The 14,261-nt window shown below is 46.8% G+C and overlaps 1 long non-coding RNA gene across 2 annotated transcripts in view; it reads left to right on the top strand.

The window, feature by feature from the left end:
- LOC135401315 (uncharacterized) overlaps positions 1 to 14,261 on the top strand; it is a 46,185-nt gene continuing 31,924 nt past the window's right edge. Inside the window, exons 1-2 of one of the 2 annotated variants that reach the window (XR_010424782.1) lie at positions 1 to 18; positions 9,644 to 9,741. This is a non-coding gene — a long non-coding RNA (uncharacterized LOC135401315). Of the gene's footprint in view, positions 19 to 2,595; positions 2,637 to 9,643; positions 9,742 to 14,261 lie in introns of those variants that run through there. The other variant, XR_010424781.1, reaches the window with a different exon arrangement.

A 14,261-nucleotide genomic window follows, 5' to 3' on the forward strand; every position in this document is an offset into this window, starting at 1 on the left:
CCGAGGAACAACAAGTGGGTACGTATAACATTTTCATATCATATTGTGCTACGTGAAATATGTCGAAGGTAAGATTGTTGTCATGAGTAGTGCAGCAGCTAGAACAGAAGGTGTTATGACTTGCACATTACATCCCTATGTTTTCGTTGTTGCGGTCTCTTATGCTGGGCAACACAAAGCGGGAGAAGGTGGATAGAGCAAAAAAGTAGAAAACCCGTCCTTCTTCCATACCTTACGTGGCAGTCGCTTATAATTTTTTAGTATCGAGATTTCTTTTCCGCTAATTCCGCAATCCCCAGAAACGTCGATGGAGCTGCGCTGTTAGGGACAACATTAGGCATCATTTGCGCAGCCTTTTTTTTTTTTTTTAATGAGGGTAATACGTGATTTCTGCATTATACTGTGTGCCCCATGTAACTGCAAATGTAAATGTTGATGCTGCTGCTGTAAAGTGTAAATGCTAAAAAAAATGCACTGTTTTTATGGTTTACTAAGCTGCCCAAACCGTGATTCACCTGCCCAAACCGTGGTACCGTGATTCACGCTATATAAGCCGACTTGTTATTACAACTAAGCAAAAACACGCGGGGAGCATTTACATTACTGCCTATGAAGATCGTTGAAGCATTGATATTTTCTCGCCTTTCTACCAGAATTCATCGGGATAATGTATTTTATGACCGATGCGGTACGCACTCGTGGGGAGAGATGGAAGGGACGACCCTCCCTAGCCTTTCGTGACACAAGCACAGGAAAGCTAGCGAGTTTTAGTAGATTTACAGCATGATAAGCCAATCGCACTGTTTTTTTCTATTGCTAAGCCTGGATTCGGTAACTTTTTTATCATACCGTTTCTGTAGTGTTCTTACGATAGCTCACCATTATTGTAAAGGCGCAGCATTTCTTTTCTTTCGCCGAAAAGAAGTCTACCACGGAGCATCATGCATCTACGCGCAGTAGCACCAGACACGACATTTGCAGTCTGTGCATGGAGTCTCCAAATTCCGGAACTCTTCAAGAATACTCCGATAATTTTGGGACGTCAAACGATGGCTCCTTGAGGCATCTAGAACATTTTTTTTTTCTTTTTTACCGCGTGGAGTGAACAGCTACATTCAGGAAGTGTCGCGTACAATATTTCCTTTGGACAGCGCGCGTTTCTCAAGAATATGAGTTTACCAGAGTGGACGCAGCGGCTGCGGTCTCTCCTAGTACATAATTGTTTTTCTCAACCGTTTTATTGGACGGCGAGGATCGTCTGCTAGGGCGAGGGGGCATGTCTACGGCACCTGCTCTGTCAGACGTGGGGAAAAAGGAAAGAAAGACAAAAGAAGAAAACTGCGCGTGCTTTACCATTGAGCGACCGACATGACGTCGCGGACTGGCAGCCGACGAGAGCAGCTTTTCTGACGGATCAGCGAGATTGAAAAGCATCAGAGTAGCGCGCCGCACTCGTTACTTCTTGTGCGAGTACGTATCGCGGTGCTTGTAAACCTAATTACAATTCCTCCTTACATATGCACTTTCTGGATCCCTTCCATTCTCCTTTCGTCTTACGCTCTCCTTCCCCATTTCCTCCTCAAGAAGGACGACAATACAGATCGGGTATCCATTGGTTTCCTGAAACGATTTGTCCAGTCATCGCAGGCGGTCCTTTTAGGTGACCAATCCGAGGTCTCTCCACATTGTCTTGCTTCTGGAGAAGGAGAAAGAGAGGGGAAGCGTAGATTGGAGTGCTTTTCGTTCATAAATCACCAACGACGCAACCGATAAATCCAGTTTCTTTTGTGTTGGTGTAGAGGTGACGCCGCGTTTCATTTCGCGAGGAGAAATTTTTGCACTTTAGGTCATCTTTCATACCGAATTAAGTTTTATTTGTAAATTAACCTATCTTTAGACGCTGCTTAATTTATGACACACACAATTACCTGAAAAGATGTCCAACGTGAGATGAATTTGTTATCGATGTGAGCGAACATGAGACTGTTTCCTTCAGTAAGACTAAGCGATATTTTTACACTAGCATGTGGGCTAACGCAACAGGGACTTCATGCGAGTACATATTTTACGAGATGTTGTAGACGCAAGTAGGGAAATAATCGGGAGGTACATTCCACTGGTGCACCGTATAAAGTAGTACTGCACAATAGAAAACCTTGGTTAGCGATGTAAACGAAGTGTAATAAAGATTCTTATTACGTACGCTAATTTTATTATGGTCACGCAAGTTCGGGCAGTGAATGAGAGCGCTGAATGTCATAAGAGAATGACAGAAGTCCCTACGCGTCGGACCTCTTTGTGACATTTGTTCGTCTGTGTGTCGCTGTTGCACCCCCCATATAGTTAAGGCCGGTTCACACTATTGCGTTCCAATGCCTGCGAATGCGGGTTACCGTGGTAACCAACCTGAGCGCAGCACGGCGTATCATGACCATCATAGACCGCGCTCCAGGTTGTGAGCACCAAACAGTTTATTCAGTCTCATCGCCATTGTCATAAGCGAACAGTGGCGCGGCAACAGTATGCAAGCGTGTGCCACGCGCTCACGTGCGTTCTTCATCTGTCTTAGCGTCATCGCATTCGGATGTTGGATCATTGTATTAGCTCATTCGGCCCTTCAACGCCCAAATTGCTAGGTAATTGCTAGGTTGGTAGGTTATTTTCTCAGTCATTCATTGTATGTATCATCCATGATTGTTCAGTAAGATGTATGTGTGTTTTCCAACTGTCGTATTCATGAATCTATCGAGTTAGGCAGATAGCAAGGGGCACCGGGTCCGTCACCGACGGTTGCCTCCATCTACACCCTTTTCCCCCGGTCTATCCTGCCTCACAAGGTAGAATAAGAAGAATGTCAACCCTATCCACGCTGCCGCACGCACGCACGCGTTGGAACACAATGGCGTGAACGGTGGGACGCAATTTGCTTACGTGGACGTACTTTCACGGTTTTTTCTCTTTACAGATCAAAAGTAAGCTTGCATAGCGCTGCCAAATACGCAACAAACCTTGCTACATCTGCGGGTGACGCTGATAATAATCGTCTGCGATAATTGTACTGATAGCAATATGAATCGAATAATAATGAGATATTAGCAGTGATGCTGTGAGGGTGTGGAAGGACTTGCGTTATGGGCTATACATTACCGGTGTTCCTTAAGGCGGTGCATCACCACCGACGCTCTATGGGAATCCCCATACATTTTTCAACTCCCGTAGCGCCGCGAAAATTTGGTTGATCTCCGTGCAACTGCTTTTAAATGGAAGAGGATGCTTATATCTAGTGCCTGATCGAAGCAGATTTTGCGTTTTAGACTCAGAAATTTTTATATCATCGTCGAAAAGTTTGGGAAAAGCTATATTTCGAGATTCCGCCCGCTTACAAAATAGAGCCGCCCAAAATCGAAAATCTGGCTCGATCACGCACTAGAAAAACATATCAAGAACCAATACCAACAAAAAGATTTCATCTATGTTAAGCCGTTGACTCGGCACACGAGTTTTTGTCAGGTATGGTCATCCGTGGAGTATGCCGCTTCAGAATGGGCAGCGCAGTGCTGCCATCTCCCATGGAGGGTATCGTCACAAGACAACAATTTGAGCGCTGGAAATGCTATACCGCTGCACGTGCAGGTGGACGACGAGGTCGACGTTGACTGTGACGCAGGAGCACGAGCACACGCAGCTTAGCCCTGCCGCAAATACGTGAACGGACTATACTATACATGAGCTGTTCATTCATCGATGTTTATTTTCTCGGGGGGGAGGGGCGGGGGAGGGCATGATCGTGGCATGTCATTCCCCCATATAACGCCGCCGGGACGATCGCGTTTAGCCTCACTTCATTGGAAATTGTGTATTAAAAACAGGAATGCAAGAAAAAATTCGGAGCACCAGTCAGCTATCGTATAAAGGAAACATTTGAAGCAAAGCCATTGCGGACAGGCACGAAAGCTTCTGGCTGTTTGAGACATGGAAATAATTCATGAGTGCAGAACAGGGTTGCGCACTCAGATCACACTGGAGATCACTGAGTCACTAAGTCACTTAGTCACTAAGTCACTGAGATCACACTAAGTCGTGTTGCAGGCAATGCTCGCAGCTTGTTGATGAATGTTGACAATAACGCCGCCGAGCACTTCAATTCCGTTATCGCGAAGTTTGTTGGGGGAAAGCGGATCAACTTCTGTCAGCGGCGGTCTTTCCAAACACGTGCATTTGCCGCAGCCGTATCAGTGAACTCACGTGAAGGTTTGCATCATCGTGTGCACAAGGAGATGTGTCAAACAAAGCCAGGGAAGTACACTTTGAGCCTTCAAAAACGTTGTAATGCACGTGAACAGGCAAGGGCCAAGCGCCGTCTCAACACCAAAGCCAAGAAGGCCAGCCTTCCAGCCCTGTGTAAGAAGCCCGAGCGCCGAATTGCTGACTATGGGGAACAAGCGCAAAGACCAGACATGGAGCCAACGTCCTTCGCAACGGCATGCATCGACTACAAAAAATTGCTTGAGCTCTCAAAGGAGGAGCATGCCGCATTACAGGAAGACACCATAGAGCAGTCGCTGAGCCTCCGGTGGAAACAAGAAAGGAGAAAGCGGCTTACGGCGTCTTTTTTTTTTTTTTTTGTAGAGTACGCAGAATGCGCCGCTCTACAAGTGCTTTAGTTACATGTCAGTATTTTGGGCTTTAGTTACATGTGAATATTGTGGGCTTTAGTTACGTCTGTCTGTCACTAATGCACCTGTTCAGTAGCTTAAAGGCGCTCGGAAACCATCACCCATTGTTGTGCGCTTGCGGACATGAAAGTCGTTTCTGAACGCAGAAAAGGATTGCGCAGTGAACTAACACTGCAGTGCAAAATGTACAGACTAAAGGGTGTGGCTGACACTGAGCGTCCACCAAGCATCGGACAAGATCATATGGACGTGAACATCGCTGTAGTTTTGGGAGTCCTCTCTAGTGGAGCCCGATATTGAGCCCATGCTCAGTTCTGTGCTGCGCTGAACATGCCTTGTATAGTGACCGGAACATTCGCGAAATATCAGGACCAACTGGCGGACGGTAGCAAGCGTACAGGACAGAGTCACGTACAGGAACTGAGGAAGTGCGGTCTGTGGAAGTGCACTTTTGGAGAGGTTACGTATAACCAACCGGCAGTACTGCCTCTTCGTTGTAGGTACTGGACGACGCCTTGCGGAACGAGAAAAGGGTGGTGTACGTACCTTGCGCGAATTTATAACGACTACCTCCTGCTAGAGCTTGTTGACCCTCGCTATCCTCGAAGCATGCGAATTAGAGTTCCCGATTACAGAAGGACGTACGCCAGGCCAGAACAATTGTAATCAGTGTGCCGTGCGGTTTTTGCTAATCGAGACAAGGTCGTGATGTCGGCAGCCACGACGAGGACGAAAAAGAAAGCTAGAGAGGATTTCTGGAAGTTCCTGCGCGGATAGGCAAGATGACACTCACAATGACAATTTGTTATGAAATGCTCTCACTCCGAGATCCAGACTGACAGAACCACGAGCTGAAGGTCACTTCCAGACGAATGGGACATCAGAGACCCAGTTCGCGGCGTGCTGATCTGTGCTTGGGCGAAGTCTGGGGCCGCGGTTAGTGACGACCAGGATGAGCACAACAGACCCGAATTATAGAGACGACCAAACTGGAAACCTCCATTCGCACTTTACGTTCCAATCAGCTGTATGGCCCAGGCAGACACATTTTTCTCCTCTACCCTGCTTTTCTTCCCTTTTCTTCTTCTCTTTTACCTTTTTCCTCCTTCTCCACTGATGTCCAAGGATATGGGAAACGTTATGCAGCCTCTTTGCAGTTTTATTTCATTGCCGCTGACTGTGCAAGTAAATGAAGCGTTTTGCACCACCACAACGTGGTCTGAAATTTGTAAGCCCAGGGTGACAGAAAATAACAAAAACAGGTTGCGGCTTCGTTTCGCAATTTCCGCGTAATGTCGGTAGGCTATAACATGCCGACACCAACGTGTTTCAACCGCGTCGTGTCCAACCTAGTTTTTTTTTTGTGTTACGAGGAATTTCATTTATTATATGCGAAAGCATTGCAGAAATCACACGAAACGACTGGTGACTAACCCTTCGCCCGAGAACAACACAGCACAGAACAGCAACAGATCGACGAAGAAGTTCAGGAGACAGCTGGACAGCCTGTGCGCATTCAAAAGCCGCGCCACTAATTGTTCCGTCTGGATGAGCGCGATATGCGTGTTTACAGTGTTGGACTTGGCATGTGAGCACGAGCGGTCATATGTTTGCACAAGATTTCGCTTGACCCGTCGCGCGCCAAGAGAAAACAAAAATAACACAAAAGGAAGACGTTACATCAGCGGTACCGTATTTCCAAGCAAGCGTCAAAATGTTGTGAAGCGGTGTCTGCGCGAACCATTTCGCTCGCTGCGCCATCCCTCGATTGTAGACGACGAAGTGCCGGCTCTGATGCACCGCCTTAAAACAGTGCAGACAGATGAGAGGAGAAACACATCTGTGCAAACTGAGCTTTCGTATGAACTATGGCGGTCATCGAAAAAAGCTAGATAGCGGCGGGATTTGAGCCACGCACTTCTCGATTACCGGTCGCGCGCCCTGACCAAAACAACAACTTTATTTCAGGATGATGGGTGGGGAGTTTCATTGCCGGGGGCAACACTCTACCCCATTGCTGGAGGTGAAGCGGGGAATGAAGGAATGGGTCCAGTTACAATGAGGATCGAAGTCCTGTGGCGTCCAAAAAGGCGAAGAGAGCCTTGAGGACAGAGCGTTGGTGAGCTGGATGCGGCCAGGGGCCAAGCAATTTTGTGAGGGAGAGGGGACGGGAGTCTAGCTCGTTGAGGGACGCGGAGAGTACGGAGCGGGAAGGGTGGTAGTGTGGGCAATGGAGAAGAATGTGCTCGAGATCTTCAACAGCACCGCAGTGACTGCAGTGGGGAGAGTTAACTTGTCTCAAGCGGTAGCGCCACGGTGCTGTGAAGGCCACGTCGAGGCGCATTCGATGAACTAATGCGGCGTCTTGACGAGAGATATGTGGTGGCATGCGGAAAGCGAGCGCTGTGTCAACTCTGCTCAGCATGGCGGGGTGTAGTATGTCGGCAGTCCGTTGGCGGGTAGCCAGAGGAGTCACAAGGCCGGACAAGTATGGACCGCCGATCGCCTCTCAGCAGTGCAATAAGCGTCCGTGCCCGAGACGAGAGAGCTGCTTCGGTGGCGCTGTCCGCCAGTTCATTGCCTTCGACACCGCAATGGGCGGGAACCCATTGGAGAGCGAGCCTATGTCCTGCTTCGTAGACAAGTTTGTAAGCGGGTAACACATCCATAACCAACAGTGCGGAGGAGCCTCGGATGCCAGACTTTTCAATTGCTTGCAGCGCAGATGCTGAGTCAGTAAAGACCACCCAATTCCGGGGGGGGGGGGTGGAACGATATGCTGAAAAAAGAAAAGTATGGCGTAGAGTTCCGCAGCTGTGGATGATGTACAATGCCAAAGGCGACGTCCTTGAAATACGCCTTCGTCGGGGATGACAAATGCTGACGCGGACTTGCCATTTCGAGATGCGCCACCAGTGTAAGCGGCGGTAGAGGTGGAAAACTTCGCGTCTACGAGAGCATAAAAATGGGCTCGAAAGACTTGAGGGGGAACCTGAGCTCTGCGGACCTGGGGGTCAGGAAGAGGTGCGAAGGTGGGTGGCACAGGCAGAGACCAGGGGGCGTTCGGCGGTGTGACAGTCCTAGGTGTGAAGCCGGTGAGAGCGTGGCGTGTCCTCTGCGCAACGCGATGGAAATCACTTTCAGGACGGTATCGAATTTTCCTGAGGAGTGGGTGACGGGGAACGTTCGCACGCAAACGTAGGAAATGTCGAGCCGTTTCCCGCTCAAGGAGGACCTCCACCGGGAGTTATCCAGCTTCAGCTAGGACTTGCCGTGTTTCAACCATTGTAGGAACGCCAAGGCAGCGACGAAGGCTTCGGGCGAACAGGGACCGAAGGGCATTTAACGATGTTGTAGAAGCCCTATGCAAGACTGGAAGGCTGTAAAGCACAGTCGCCCTCACCAAAGCCGCGTGAACGGCTAAGAGGGAGCATTGATCACAGCCCCAGCCGAAGCCAGAAAGATGTTGAATGGCAGGAAGCCATCGCTGCACTTTGGTTTCAAGGTGCTTAATGTGGCGACCCCAGCGCAGGTGGGAGTCCAGGACCACACCAAGGAAGCGATGGGAACGCACAGGCTCGAGCTTCCGTGCACCAACCCAAAGAGGGAAGTTACTCATAGCCTTGTGGGTGAAAGGGAGCTCTACGCACTTTTCGGCCGAACGGTCCATTCCAAGTCGCGTAAGGTAGAGATGAACGTTGTTTAAGGCTTGTTGTAAACGGCGCTGAATGGCTGGTCGTGACTTGCCTACTGTCCAAAGGGCATCGTCATCGGCATACACGGAGAATGCGACCTCGCGTGGAACTATCGATTTTAGTCCTGCCATGACCAGATTAAAAAGTGTAGGACTGAGAATGCTTCCTTGGGGTACGCCTTGATGAACAGGTTGCTTGGGGCTTTGGCCGTGGGATGTGCGGACAGCGACAGTTCGGTTCGTAAGGAAATCGTGAAGCAATCGTGAAGTCAAAAGGTATATAACCTTTGGTAGTGTAGCGGCTGAGTATTATGTAGCATGTGTAACAAAGTGTACATTTCATTTCATTTCATTTAACTTTCACGACTTTACCCTTTAGACATATCTACGTGTCCATGTTTTTGCTGCTTACGATAGCCGGAACTTGGCGTACCTGCTTCAGGGTTTAATTTCTTTGCGCGAAAGCGATGCCTTCCGGTCAATGTCGCAACGCCTAATTCACTTTCCCGCTACACTGAGCGAACTTGAATTGTGCAGCTAGCATTGAAGATAACAAGCTATATAGTAGTATAGCAAAACTTCTTATCGGGAATAGCTGGGTGCTTTTCTTGCCACTTTTTTTTATTAAATGTCAATATTGTTAATACTGCGGGCAACAATATGGCATCTGGATAGCATCACGGAGCGCTACACACTCTCTCATTAACTTGACGCCTAATGCATTTGTGATGACTTCAAGGTAATAAATTTACAGTGGGGCGTGGGATATACAAACTAAATAAATAGAAATGATACACATATGAATACAATGATAAATGATCGATGCGTATAAATGGTTATGCGGTATACAAAAAATGGACAGCTGGTACATCGTAACAATACAGAAAATGGTTTCCGACCATCTAATTTGAGCAGAGACATATGTATATGAGAAATATAAGGTATATAAGATAAGAAATATAGCAGACAAATATAAGATGCCGAGCGATAAGATACTTTCATTTCCATGATGGAAATTGTTATCAGGCTACCTGTATGTTCCATTAAACGGCCTGAGCTTCGACGATAGAAAGGACAAGCTGGTGAATGACGGAAAGGTTGGGCTGCTTGTGCTTTGTCGTCCTTTCGGTCCTTCTGTTGCCCAAGCTCAGGCTTTTTTTACAGTGGATTTCATCCACCAGCATGCCTGCATGTATGCTATTTTATCACGTACGTGTATATTGTTCGCTAAAGCTAATCATAATTTGAGTTTCTCGTTTCCTCGTGATTGCAGGCACGACAATAAAAGCTCACTCATCGTGTTTGGGTCCCTGTGCTTAGTGTTGATAAGCGGAATACTGATATGGACTGTGTTGTTGCCGAAACTGAAGAGTAAGTACACTTTCTGTCCTCATCATGCCTAGACTTATGGTTGCATAACCGCTACTGGTGAAAATAAATAATTTGAATATGGCTTACACTATAGTGCGCAATAGAGTGCAGCGCAGCAAAACAGGGAAAAGGGGCTTGAGTCAGCACATGTAAAATATTCATTCCGGAACCAAAACAGATTGCTGCAGATAAGCGTGGTACCAAAACCACGTGTCGTTACGTCACAATGGTAAGCAGCACGTGATTGTTCTACTGAGTAAATGAGTAGAACACTAAATCCTCAACCTCCAATAGCATTTGATTATAATAATTGGGTGTTTACGTCGCGAGACAACAAGAGATCATGAGCGACGTCACAGCGGTCGGTCTGTGGATTGCTTTTGCCCACCTGAGGGTTCTCTAACGTGCGATGAAAGCTCATCACACGGCATCCCGTATTTAACGTCCCTCGCGGAAGACTGCGTGTCTAAGCAACTTGTACCCTACCACCAAGTTGCTGGCGTCCTCGGCCGCGTTCGAACGCGCGATCTCAGGATCAGAAGGCGAACACGCTACCGACTGAGCCATCGAGGCCGATCAATGGCATTTGAGTAGAATGTAGAATACTAATTACCCAAAAAAGTAACTCGTTCCTTTCAAGATGCTGTCAATTTACAATTTGCGAAATTTTCTATCAAACAAATACAAAGAAAGCGGAGACAAAAAGGGTGTCGCTGTTTTCCTGCGATATCTTGCCCAATAATCTGCTGTAGCCCTGAGGGTAAATAAATAAATGTCGCTTTCACGGATACTCGATGCCGTGCAGAGAGGAGGAGGAAGGGCCACATAAAACGAACGTAAGTGAGCGAGTCTTCTTGAACTGCACCTATTATTTTAATCAACTGTTCACTTAAACTAGTAACGTTTATAGCAGTCTTTGCTTCCTATTACTCTATGAAACACAGTTTGTCTTCGCTGGCTACGACAGACCCCGAGCATTTATCAACATACCCTTTAGGCCAACACATCGCCCCGCGTATCCACTTATATCCACACAAGTTCACTTCAAATTGTGTCACACGCTAAGTTATCTTCTCACTTGCTGTCAGAATTCGAAACTTTGATTGCGTTACGAAGCTAGAATCAGAATCATACCGGACTCTTTCCTGCTTCGGTGCGAAGTAGTGAACGTCGCTTCAGCTCGTTGATGAGGTATACATCTTGTGCTTTTAGTCCAAACCGCGCGTGCACGCACGTGCTACGCCGTGAAGCAGGTCCGGCGAAAAACATAGAAGTAAAGGGCGAAACGCATTGGACGTTTTCTCAGCGTCAAAACGTCGCGCGTACGCCATGGCCTTGCACACGCGGCGAAGAAACGCCAGCGAGGCGACCACCCGAAACGCATGGGACGCGTACGGAGCGAGTGACGCACGCCACTGTTGCTATATTCGTCGACCACAAATATCTGTTGAACGTGCAGATGCTCTTCTTTCCTGTGGTTCCTGCGTTCTTTCATTCCAGATGCCATTAAAATGTTCACATAAATTTAGTGTGATGGATAATGTCCCAAACATTTATGCGAGCTGCTCATACGCCACCTTGTCTGCCGCACGACGGCCATGGTTCTGTCTACTTCTCGGAAAACGCGCCCGGACGCGCGCGAATATCTGTAGTCGACAGATTCCGGCGTACGCCCTCCACGCGCGTTGAAAAACTGGTTTTTACGAGGTCACACGCACGCCGAGCGCGCGCGCGTCCTGAAAACGTCGGAAAAATGCTCCATGCGTTTAGCGTTTAAAAAATGGTCCATGCGTTTAGTATCCGTGCCGTGTGTCCGTGCATTGTAATGCGGAGTTCGTATACTTTGTGGGTTAAACAGGTAGCGACGTTGACATCGCGGAGCTGTAGGCCAAGATTAACACGTGTGAACTGATGAATACAATGCATCCCCTGTTGCTGGCCCCGCGAAAAAAAATTCATGGGACGAGCGGCCATGATAGCGTGAGTGTTAGCAGGAATCAGCTGTGCACCAACGATGTCATGTTTTGTTGCAATGGCCACTCATTGACTAAATGCAAACGTCTAATCACTGCGTGTGCGTATTGCTCTAGGTAAGAAATGGAGCTTAAGTGAACCTTCCTCGTTTCTGTGTGATATCACGGTGCCCATCTGTTTGGAGTTGTCAATATATGTGATAACTATATGTATTTCGAATTGATATGTTTCATTAAACCTGATACGATTTATTTTTTCTGTGTTCTCGTCTGGTACTGTTGCACGGGTGAGGAAAAGGAAATACAACGCAAACGAAGTGCGCTAACGAAAACGTGCCATAGCCAATTATGCACTACCTATTATTCATACTGCTGACGTCACCTCTGACGCCATTTATTTACAATCGTAGTAGTCCGCGCAACGGCTGGATGGCGCTGACCGTCTCTATCATGGCGTCATTCTGAAGACACCGGGGCCTATGGGAGTTGCGCTACCTGTTTAGATATACCTTGCCGTCAATCTTTGCTTCCTGAGGGTACCATTGCTTGCCGCCAAAGACGGCTCTGTTTTCATTGCGTTTTTCTTCAAAACGGTAGCGCTGTGTGAACTAATTTTGGTTGCACTATAGTAATTGGAACACGAACTGTCATTTGAGAACAAGTTGTCTTTACATTTTAGTGCCCCTTTAAACCTAAGGGTTGTTTTTGTAGGCTATGCCGCATGAGTGACAAGAGTACCACGGAATATGAAATGTACCTATGAATGTGTAAGTGGTATTGCGTCCAACCAAAACAGACGAAAATATTTTTTCTTTAACTTCCTTTCTCCCAAATATATATATACAGGGTGTCCCAGAAAACGTGTCATTGAATTATAATAAAACAAAACTACACCACGTAGAGTCATGCAGTCAGTGGCATTTGTTCTTACTTGGTTTTATCCACCTTCTGATGTGAATGTCGTGTAACGTAAATTTAATTATGTAAATTTTTGCGAGCCTAAGTCAGAAATTTGCCAAGTAAAGGTCACTTTTTTACCCCACCAATGTGAAGAGCGTGTCTAATTTACTCAAATTAATGATAATTGACAGGGATATTCAGGAGCTATCCCATCGGGAAAAATCTAATCTAAAAATTCTAACTGGCTACGTACTCAACGAAGGATTTCGGCAATTACCTTCTGGAAACTTTTGCCACCGTTGAAGAAGGCTTTGGACAATTTTTAATTGCGGGAAATTTATTTTTTCAGTTGAACTTTGAAAATTCTCAAGCGAACCTCACTTTTTTTAAACAGAAATGTGAAGTCCTCCACGGATAACCACACACCCAACCGAAAGTATGCACAGTATCGCAACAGAAATAGCCTTAAAAAATTAGTAAAAATTCTGCATTAGCCCCGCCTGCTTGATTGTCGCAAATAAAAGCGCACAGTATTTGTGGGGAGAGGAGGAAGTATTCCCGCTTCTTGTTTTGCCTTTCTTTGCGCCGTGTTGACCTTGATGCTTGTGACAACCGACTTATCACGAAGAAAACAAAACAACCGCCTTATCACAAAGAAGCCAAGACAAATGAATGCGGGGACACTTTCTCGTCTAGACGCAGATTTCGCGCGCGCTTCTCTGCGAAAATCAAGCAGGCGGGGTTAAAGCGTAATTTTTACGAATTTTTTCGACTATTTCTGTTGCGATACTGTGCATAGTTTTTGTTGGGTCTGCGGTTATCCGTGGAGGACATCATATTTCTGTAAATAAAAGTGAGGTTCGCTTGCCAATTTTCAAAGTTCAATTGAAAAAATAAATTTACTGCAATTAAAAATTGTCCAAAGCCTTCCTCAATGATGGCAAAAGTTTCCAGAAGTTAAATGCCGAAAGTCCCCAAAGTCCCCCCCGAAAGTCGAACAATCCTCCGGCGAGTACGTCGCCAGTTATTATTTTTTATCACCTTAGGTGAAGCACCCTGTATACAGGGTGTCCCAGAAAACCTGTCATTTAATTATACTAAAATAACTACACCACCTAGAGTCATGCGGTCAATGGCATTTGTTCTTAAGATGTTTTTGCCACGTCCTGATGTGAATGTTGTGTAACGTAAGTTTCATTATGTGAATTTTTGCGAGCTTAGGTCGGAAATTTGCAAAGTAAAGGTCACTTTTTTACCCCACCAATAAGAGAGTGTCTAATTTACTCAAATTAATGATGATTGCCAGGGATATTCAGGAAGCATCCCATCCAAAAAATAGCCGAACATCATGCTCTACGGAGCACCCACGGAATAGCGCACAATGAGTTTTTCAGCACGATCTTTGTCAGTCCGACGAAACGAGCTTGGAAACCCAGCCCATCCCGGCATCGCAGAAAGAGATAACACAGGCATGGCTTATCACGTCCGACTTTCGCTGGGATAATGCTTTCCCTCTCCCAATTTTAGGAACTGTTACTTTTTGTACTATCACTCTGTGGGCTGGCTTTTGAACCTCCTTTCGTCGGACTCAGAGCGATTGCGCTCAAAAAGTCATCGCGCGTTATGGTCCGGTGCTCCGAAAAGCAT

The sequence above is a fragment of the Ornithodoros turicata genome, chromosome 1, assembly GCF_037126465.1.
Source record: "Ornithodoros turicata isolate Travis chromosome 1, ASM3712646v1, whole genome shotgun sequence".
NCBI lineage: Eukaryota > Metazoa > Arthropoda > Arachnida > Ixodida > Argasidae > Ornithodoros > Ornithodoros turicata.